The 8,036-nt window shown below is 35.6% G+C and overlaps 1 pseudogene; it reads left to right on the top strand.

The window, feature by feature from the left end:
• Window positions 1-5,299: 5,299 nt before the first annotated feature.
• LOC100403053 (importin subunit alpha-1 pseudogene) lies at window positions 5,300-7,319 on the top strand (annotated as a pseudogene).
• The last annotated feature ends 717 nt before the right edge of the window (window positions 7,320-8,036 follow it).

The raw sequence follows: 8,036 nt of genomic DNA on the forward strand, positions 1-8,036 counted from the left end.
TTTCCACCAGCAATGTAGAAGTGTTCCCTGTTCACTGCATCCAGGTCAACATCTACTGTTCTTTGATTATGTACATTCTTGCAGGAGTAAGGTGTTATCACATTGTGATTTGATTTGCATTTCCCTGATCACTAGTTATGATAAGCATTTTTTCATATGTTTGTTGGCCATTTGTATATCTTCTTTTGTAAATTGTCTACTCATGTCTTTAGCCCACTTTTTGATGGGATTGTTTGTTTTTTTCTTACTGATTTGAGTTCATTGAAGATTCTGGATATTATTCCTTTGCCTGATGTATACATTATGAAGATTTTCTCCCACTCTGTGGGTTGTCTCTTTGCTCTGCTAACTGTTCCTTTTGCCATGCAAAAGTTCTTTAGTTTAATTAGGTCCCAGCTATTTATCTTCATTTTTCCTGCATTTGCTTTTGGGTTCTTGGTCGTGAAATCCTTGCCTAAGCCAATGTCCAGAAGGCTGTTTTCAATGTTGTCTTCTAGAATTTTTATGGTTTCAGGTCTTAGCTTTAAGCCTTTAATCTATCTTGAGTTGATTTTTGTATAAGGTGAGATGAGGATTCAATTTCATTCTCCTACATGTTGCTAGCCAATTATCCCAGCACTATTTATTGAAAAGGTTGTCTTTTCCCAACTTGATGCTTTTGTTTTCTTTGTCAAAGATCAGCTGACTGGAAGTATTTGGATTTACTTCTGGGTTCTTTATTCTGTTGCACTGGTCTGTATGCCTATTTTTAAACCAGTCCCATGCTGTTTCGGTGACGATGGCCTTATAGCATAGGTTGAAAACAGCTAGTATGATGTCTCCAGATTTGTTCTTTTTGCTTAGTCTTGCTTTGGCTATGCAGGCTCTTTCTTGGTTTCATATGAACTTTAGAATTGTCAATAAATGTGATGCACCACATAAACAGAATTAAAAACAAAAATCACATGATCATCTCAATAGATGCAGAAAAGGCATTTGACAAAATGCAGCATCCCTTTATGAATAAAACCCTCAGCAAAATTGGCATGCAAGGGACATACCCTAATGCAATAAAAGCCATCTATGAGAAACTCACAGCCAATATAATAGTAAATGGGGCAAAGTTGAAAGCATTCCCTCTCAGAACTGGAACAACACAAAGATGTCCACTCTCACCACTCCTCTTCAACATAGTACTGGAAGTCCTAGCCAGAGTAATCAGACAAGAGAAAGAAATAACGGGCATCCTAATCAGTAGAGCAAAGGTCAACCTGTCACTATTTGCTGATGATATGATCATTTACCTTGAAAACCATAAGGACTCCTCCAGAAACCTCCTAGAGCTGATAAAAGAATTCAGCAAAGTTTCCGGATACAATATTAATGTACACAAATCAGAAGCTCTTTTATACACTAACAGTGACCAAGCAGAGAATCAAATCAAGAACTCAACCCCTTTTAAACAGCTGCAAAAGAAATAAAATACTTAGGAATATACCTAACAAAGGAATCAAAAGATCTCTATAAGGAAAACTACAAAACACTGCTGAAAGAAATTATAGATGACTCAAACAAATGGAAACACATCCCATGCCTATGGATGGGTAGAATCAATATTTTGAAAATGGCCATACTGCCAAAAGCTATTGACAAACTCAAAACAATCCCCATCAGAATAACAAATCACTCTTCACAGAATTAGAGATATTTGTCTTGGTAAACAATTTCAGTTTTACGAGTCAAACTTTTTTTCAGTTGTTCAATGTTTTCCTAAATTATACTTTTAATTGATATTCTTTCATTATTTATTGGTTTTGATCTCTTTCTTAGGAACATAAACTTTCTCATTCTATTTTCCACATGTCTTTTCTTGTGGTTTATAATTGGCTTCTTCTTTTCTTATTATTCTGTATTATGGAAAATGTCCTAGGTTTGTCCTCTATATCATAAATCAATTTCTGTAATACCATTACTATGTTTTGCTGTTTGTAAGACTGTATTTCAGCCTGCAGTATTAAATCTATTGTCATGTTTCCCTGTCTCACTGTACTCTGTATGCATTTTTTTCTGACTTTAAGTCAACTCAGTGTTGATCATGGTGTCTCACATTTTCATAATCACTTTCAACTCTCCTACTGCGAACATAATAGAGTATCAACTTTCCAAAATTGATTTAAGTTCATGTGGCACATCTTTCTAAAAAAAAATCTGGGTTTTGGTTTGGTTTTGTTACTGTTGTTTTTGCAACTTGCTACATCCATGAAATTAAAAATACAAAACTTTGTCTAGTGTTATGTCAGTATCAGATCTAAATCTGTGAAATTTTATTTCCCTTAATAGTCATGCAACAGCTATTAGAATAATTTTCTTAATATGAAAAACAAGGAGATAAGTAGTTAGCCTATCCTATATCTGAGGCAAAATAGCTTTTACTGTTATTGTTTTGTAATTATATCTGTTTTGTGTAAGATTTCTCGTTTAAGGAAGTAATACTTATTTTACCACCCAACTGTATGCCCATGGGGAGATCTGTTTCTGGATAATGTTAGAATTATTTTATTCCTTCATTAGCAGAGATAGCAAATAAAAGACTAAAGGAACATCATTCACACAACTCTCTCTACTAGAAATGGGATTAATTGTAGAATGAGAGGCATGAATGAGACAGATTAGGGAGGACAGGTAATACAGTCCTCTCTTCTTTATCGGGAGTTCAAGACCAGTCTGGGCAGTATAGTGAAACCCCATCTCAACAAAAAATACAAAAATTTTCTGGGCATGGTGTTTCATGCCTATAGTCTCAGCTACTCAGGAGGCTGAAGTGGGAGGATCACTTGAGCCTGAGAGGTCAAGGCTGCAGTGAACTGTGGTCACAGCACTGCACTCCAACCTGGGGTCAGAGGGAGATCCTGTCTAAGAAAAATAGTAAATAAAATAAGAAAAGCACTAAAATATAAATTAAAAAATTACAAATTGTTGAATCTATAAGAAGGTAACATAACAATAACCTGGTGGTAATAGTTTCCATCGTTTACTAGATATTAAATTTTGCTGAAGAAAAAGAAAAACAAAAAGGTCTTATGAATCTTTTTAGCTAATATAATGAAACTTCGAAGGAGAGATGCTTTGATTTGTTTTTAATTTTTAAATATTATTAATATAATAATCCCAAATGGACTTAGACAATTTTCATGCATTTATTCATTTACTTAAATATATATATATATACTGAGCATTTACTATGTACCAGACACAATTTTTTAAGTGGCGGGTAATAACAAACAAAAAATACAGACAAAAATCTCTGACCAAATTAAGCTTATACTTTAGTAGGAAAAAGAGAAAACAAATAAAAAGGTGTTATGTTTATGTTTATGTTGATAAATGCTAAGAAGAAAAGTATAGGTATTGCAGATTGGGTTGAGGGGAGTGTGAGTGTTCACATTAAAATATAATAAGACCTTCTCACTCAGATGAGGTCACAAAATACTCGCTCAAGTCTTTGTAGTTTTGCCTGCCAACAAGGTTAACATTTTTGTTACAAACAACTTTGAATTAGTTCACTTGACTTAGCAAATGGTTAATGAAGGTTCCAGAGTTTCATCTTACAGAACAGGGCATGTATACTATACATGGAAGACTTGTAAGTGCAGGTGTAGTTAGTGATTCACCTAGAGCAGACGCAAATTTCAATATTGCTCCTGTGGGGAAATAAAAATTCTTATTTTGTGCAACATCATTTCCCAAAGACCAGCCAGACTTGAGTCAGCTGCTAAGTGTATATTGAAATAATTACACATATCGCTGCATGGGCTTCATTCATATTCACAAAATGACATTTGGAAAATATCTACCCAAAACAATTTTGGTTCTGGCAGATTTACTATTATCCTGTCATTTCCAAAAGTAATTGGAAAATATGATCAGTTATTTCTAGAGACAATTCCTGGTTCATGACATTAAGATCCTTTAGTCTGTATTCAGAATGCCTTTCTCTTTGCCATCACACAAGGATATATATCTAATTAATCTACAGGCTGCATCTGAAAATTTAAATGTAACTTAAGGTAAAAGTAGACTAAAATCTAGCTTTATTTTGCATTGTATGTCAGTGAAACCTTATGTGATTACCCACATGAATATGAAAATTCAAGCTTTTATAAACATGAATATCTTATATGGGTCAAAGTATAACTTTACATTAAAAATATGACATGAAAATATGAAATGAATGTATATTAAAGATTTTATGCAGCTCATTAATTAATGAGATATAACCACTTAGATGGTAAAACTGACTCTAAAAGCATTTGATAAGAAGGTGTTTATCAAGTAGTTTATTCAAAAAAGGTAGTTTATTCAAAAAGCCATCTAAAACTTTTAGAGTAGGACTGCTAGGTTAAATACAGATTTGTTACTGTCATTTGGGGCAATTAAGTCACAACCATGGAGGTTCTATTTTTATCAGATAGAAATTTTAAGTTAGCTAGTAACTTTGTAGTGTCTGGGTTGTGATCAAGTAGTAAATAGAAAATAGATATATTCTCCTGAAAAAATATATAATCCTCAGGTGAGCTCATTAAATAATGTCTCAGAGTAACATTGAAAAGACATACCACGTACCTTTTTTGGCCTTCTTTCCAGTTTTAATAATTTTTAATAGTCCCCATGTTTTGGTCATCAAAAATCTTTGAATATTCGTTAGAAGAAAGGGCTTACCTCATTATAGGTTAGCCAGATTATTTTCACAGATACGATGGTGGTGTTAGCTACATATGTTTTCTTGATCACATAGTGTTTAGCAACTCGCAAAAATATTTTGTTGGTAAATGTTATCAAAGACTCCAGGGTTGAACCACTTAAATGACTCTATAGTCTTTTTCTGCATATGGGGATTAGGATGTCAAAGTCACGAAAATCTCTCCCCCAGATTTCACTATGGTAACTATAGATTTAATAAAATCCTCTCTCCTCAAGGCCCCTCAGATATACCAAAGTTCCTTGCCTGCCAGAGAGTAACCTTCCAATCACTTCTGAGGCTGAATCCCTGTAAGGCAGGTAGCAGTATAGATTTCCATGAAGGTTTTGTAGACATTTGCTGCTTTTGTTCACTAATGATGAGCTTGCTGTACCTGATTAAAAACGGTTCTTTCCCAACTAGAACACTGGACAATCATTTTGTCCAATTTGAGGTAAAATGGAGACAAATTCTTATTGAAACATTGAACATAACTATCATCACAAAAACAAAAACTCAGTAAAAACATTTGTTTCTGGTTTTTAGCACAGCCTCCCCATAGCCGCAGATCCCTGCTTAAGCCTCCTGTGGAAGCCTGGGCCCTCTTCGTAGCTTTCTCCCTTTGTCTCATAACCATGTCCACCAACGAGAATGCACATACACCTGCTGCCCGGCTTAACAGATTCAAGAACAAGGGAAAAGACAGTACAGAAATGAGGCGTCGCAGAATACAAGTCAATGTGGAGCTGAGGAAAGCTAAGAAGGATGATCAGATGCTGAAGAGGAGAAATGTAAGCTCATTTCCTGATGATGCTACTTCGCTGCAGGAAAACCGCAACACCCAGGGCACTGTAAATTGGTCTGTTGATGACATTGTCAAAGACATAAATAGCAGCAACGTGGAAAATCAGCTCCAAGCTACTCAAGCTGCCAGGAAACTACTTTCTAGAGAAAAACAGCCCCCCATAGACAACATAATCCGGGCTGGTTTGATTCCAAAATTTGTGTCCTTCTTGGGCAGAACTGATTGTAGTCCCATTCAGTTTGAATGTGCTTGGGCATTCACTAACATTGCTTCTGGGACATCAGAACAAACCAAGGCTGTGGTAGATGAAGGTGCCATCCCAGCATTCATTTCTCTGTTGGCATCTCCCCATGCTCACATCAGTGAACAAGCTGTATAGGCTCTAGGAAACATTGCAGGTGATGGCTCAGTGTTCTGAGACTTGGTTATTAAGTATGGTGCAGTTGATCCACTCTTGGCTCTTCTTGCAGTTCCTGATATGTCATCTTTGGCATGTGGTTACTTACGTAATCTTACCTGGACAATTTCAAATCTTTGCCACAACAAGAATCCTACACCCCTGTTAGATGCTGTTGAGCAGATTCTTCCTACCTTAGTTCGGCTCCTGCATCATGATGATCCAGAAGTATTAGCAGATACCTGCTGGGCTATTTCCTACCTTACTGATGGTCCAAATGAATGAATTGACATGGTCGTGAAAACAGGAGTTGTGTCCCAACTTGTTAAGCTTCTAGGAGCTTCTGAATTGCCAATTGTGACTCCTGCACTACGAGCCATAGGGAATATTGTGACTGGTACAGATGAACAGATTCAGGTTGTGATCGATGCAGGAGTGCTTGCCATCTTTCCCAGCCTGCTCACCAACCCCAAAACTAACATTCAGAAGGAAGCTACATGGACAATGTCAAACATCACAGCTGGCCGTCAGGACCAGATACAGCAAGTTGTGAATCACGGATTAGTCCCATTCCTTGTCAGTGTTCCTTCTAAGGCAGATTTTAAGACACAAAAGGAAGCTGTATGGGCTGTGACCAACTATACCAGTGGTGGAACAGTTGAACAGATTGTGTACCGTGTTCATTGTGGCATAATAGAACCATTGATGAACCTCTTAACTGCAAAAGATACCAAGATTATTCTGGTTATCCTGGATGCCATTTCAAATATCTTTCAGGCTGCTGAGAAACTAGGTGAAACTGAGAATCTTAGTATAATGATTGAAGGATGTGGAGGCTTAGACAAAATTGAAGCTCTACAAAACCATGAAAATGAGTCTGTGTATAAGGCTTCATTAAACTTAATTGAGAAGTATTTCTCTGTAGAGGAAGGGGAAGATCAAAATGTTGTGCCAGAAACTACCTCTGAAGGCTATACCTTCCAAGTTCAGGATGGGACTCCTGGGACCTTTAACTTTTAGATCATGTAGCTGAGGTATAAATTTGTTGTGTACTATGTTTGGTATTTGTCTTCCTGTTTCTCTACGAAGAACTCTTTCTAAATGTGGTTTATTATTGTAGCACTTTTTACACTGAAACTATACTTGAACAGTTCCAACTGTACATACTGTATGAAGCTTGTCCTCTGGCTACATTTCTTATTTCTATGTGGAATTTCTTATCTTGCAGCCTCCTGTAAATAAACATTAAAACCCACCCTTTACTTCACCATGCCTATGTATTGCTTTCTAATCTGGGACCTTTAATGTTGCAAGTGAAGGATAACCTATCCAAACTGATGCAATTAACCAGAGGCAGTCCTGGTTGCAGGTTTTAGAAGTATGAATAAAATTTTCCAGAAACCCTCAAAAAAATTTGTTTCTGAATTATGAGATTTTGATTCCATTTTAAAATGTTTCATTTCCATTTATAAAAGCATAATATTCTAAACCAAGAGGAAAAGATCAGGAAAGATCAATGACTCCTTATATACTTATCAACAGATAAAGCATTAAAACATCGACCATATTCCAAACTTCATGGATATAGTTCATAAACTAAAAATAGGATTTGCCTTTTAAAATGTTTGAAAAAAAGTAAAATAGTAATAACATTTTATGTCATAAAAGTTATATGAAACTTCAGTGTTCATAAATAAATTTATTGAACACAGCCGCACATATTCCTTTACGTATTGTCTATGACTCTTGTACTACAATGACAGAGTAGTTGTGACAGAGACCTGATAGTGTGCAAAGCCGAAAATTATCACTATCTGGGACTACAGAAAAAAAATGTGCTGACTTCTCTTGTAGAGCTCAATAAAGTCGATACAAAGCACTGAAAAATTTTCTGGTGAGATACTGAATCTCTGCTCTCTGAGCAAATTACACAGACAATAAACTTTTTAGTACTCCTTATTAAAAGAAGACTAAGAACTTCATGATCAATTGTCATTGTAATAGAAAGTAAAATAAAAGATTCCTAATCTCATTTCTTTTAAAATATCTTATGAATAAGTTCATCAATATTGAGCAAAATTTGTCAAAATGTTGATACATTTCAATGCTTCTCTTTA

This window comes from Callithrix jacchus, chromosome X (assembly GCF_049354715.1).
Source record: "Callithrix jacchus isolate 240 chromosome X, calJac240_pri, whole genome shotgun sequence".
Taxonomy (NCBI): Eukaryota; Metazoa; Chordata; class Mammalia; order Primates; family Cebidae; genus Callithrix; species Callithrix jacchus.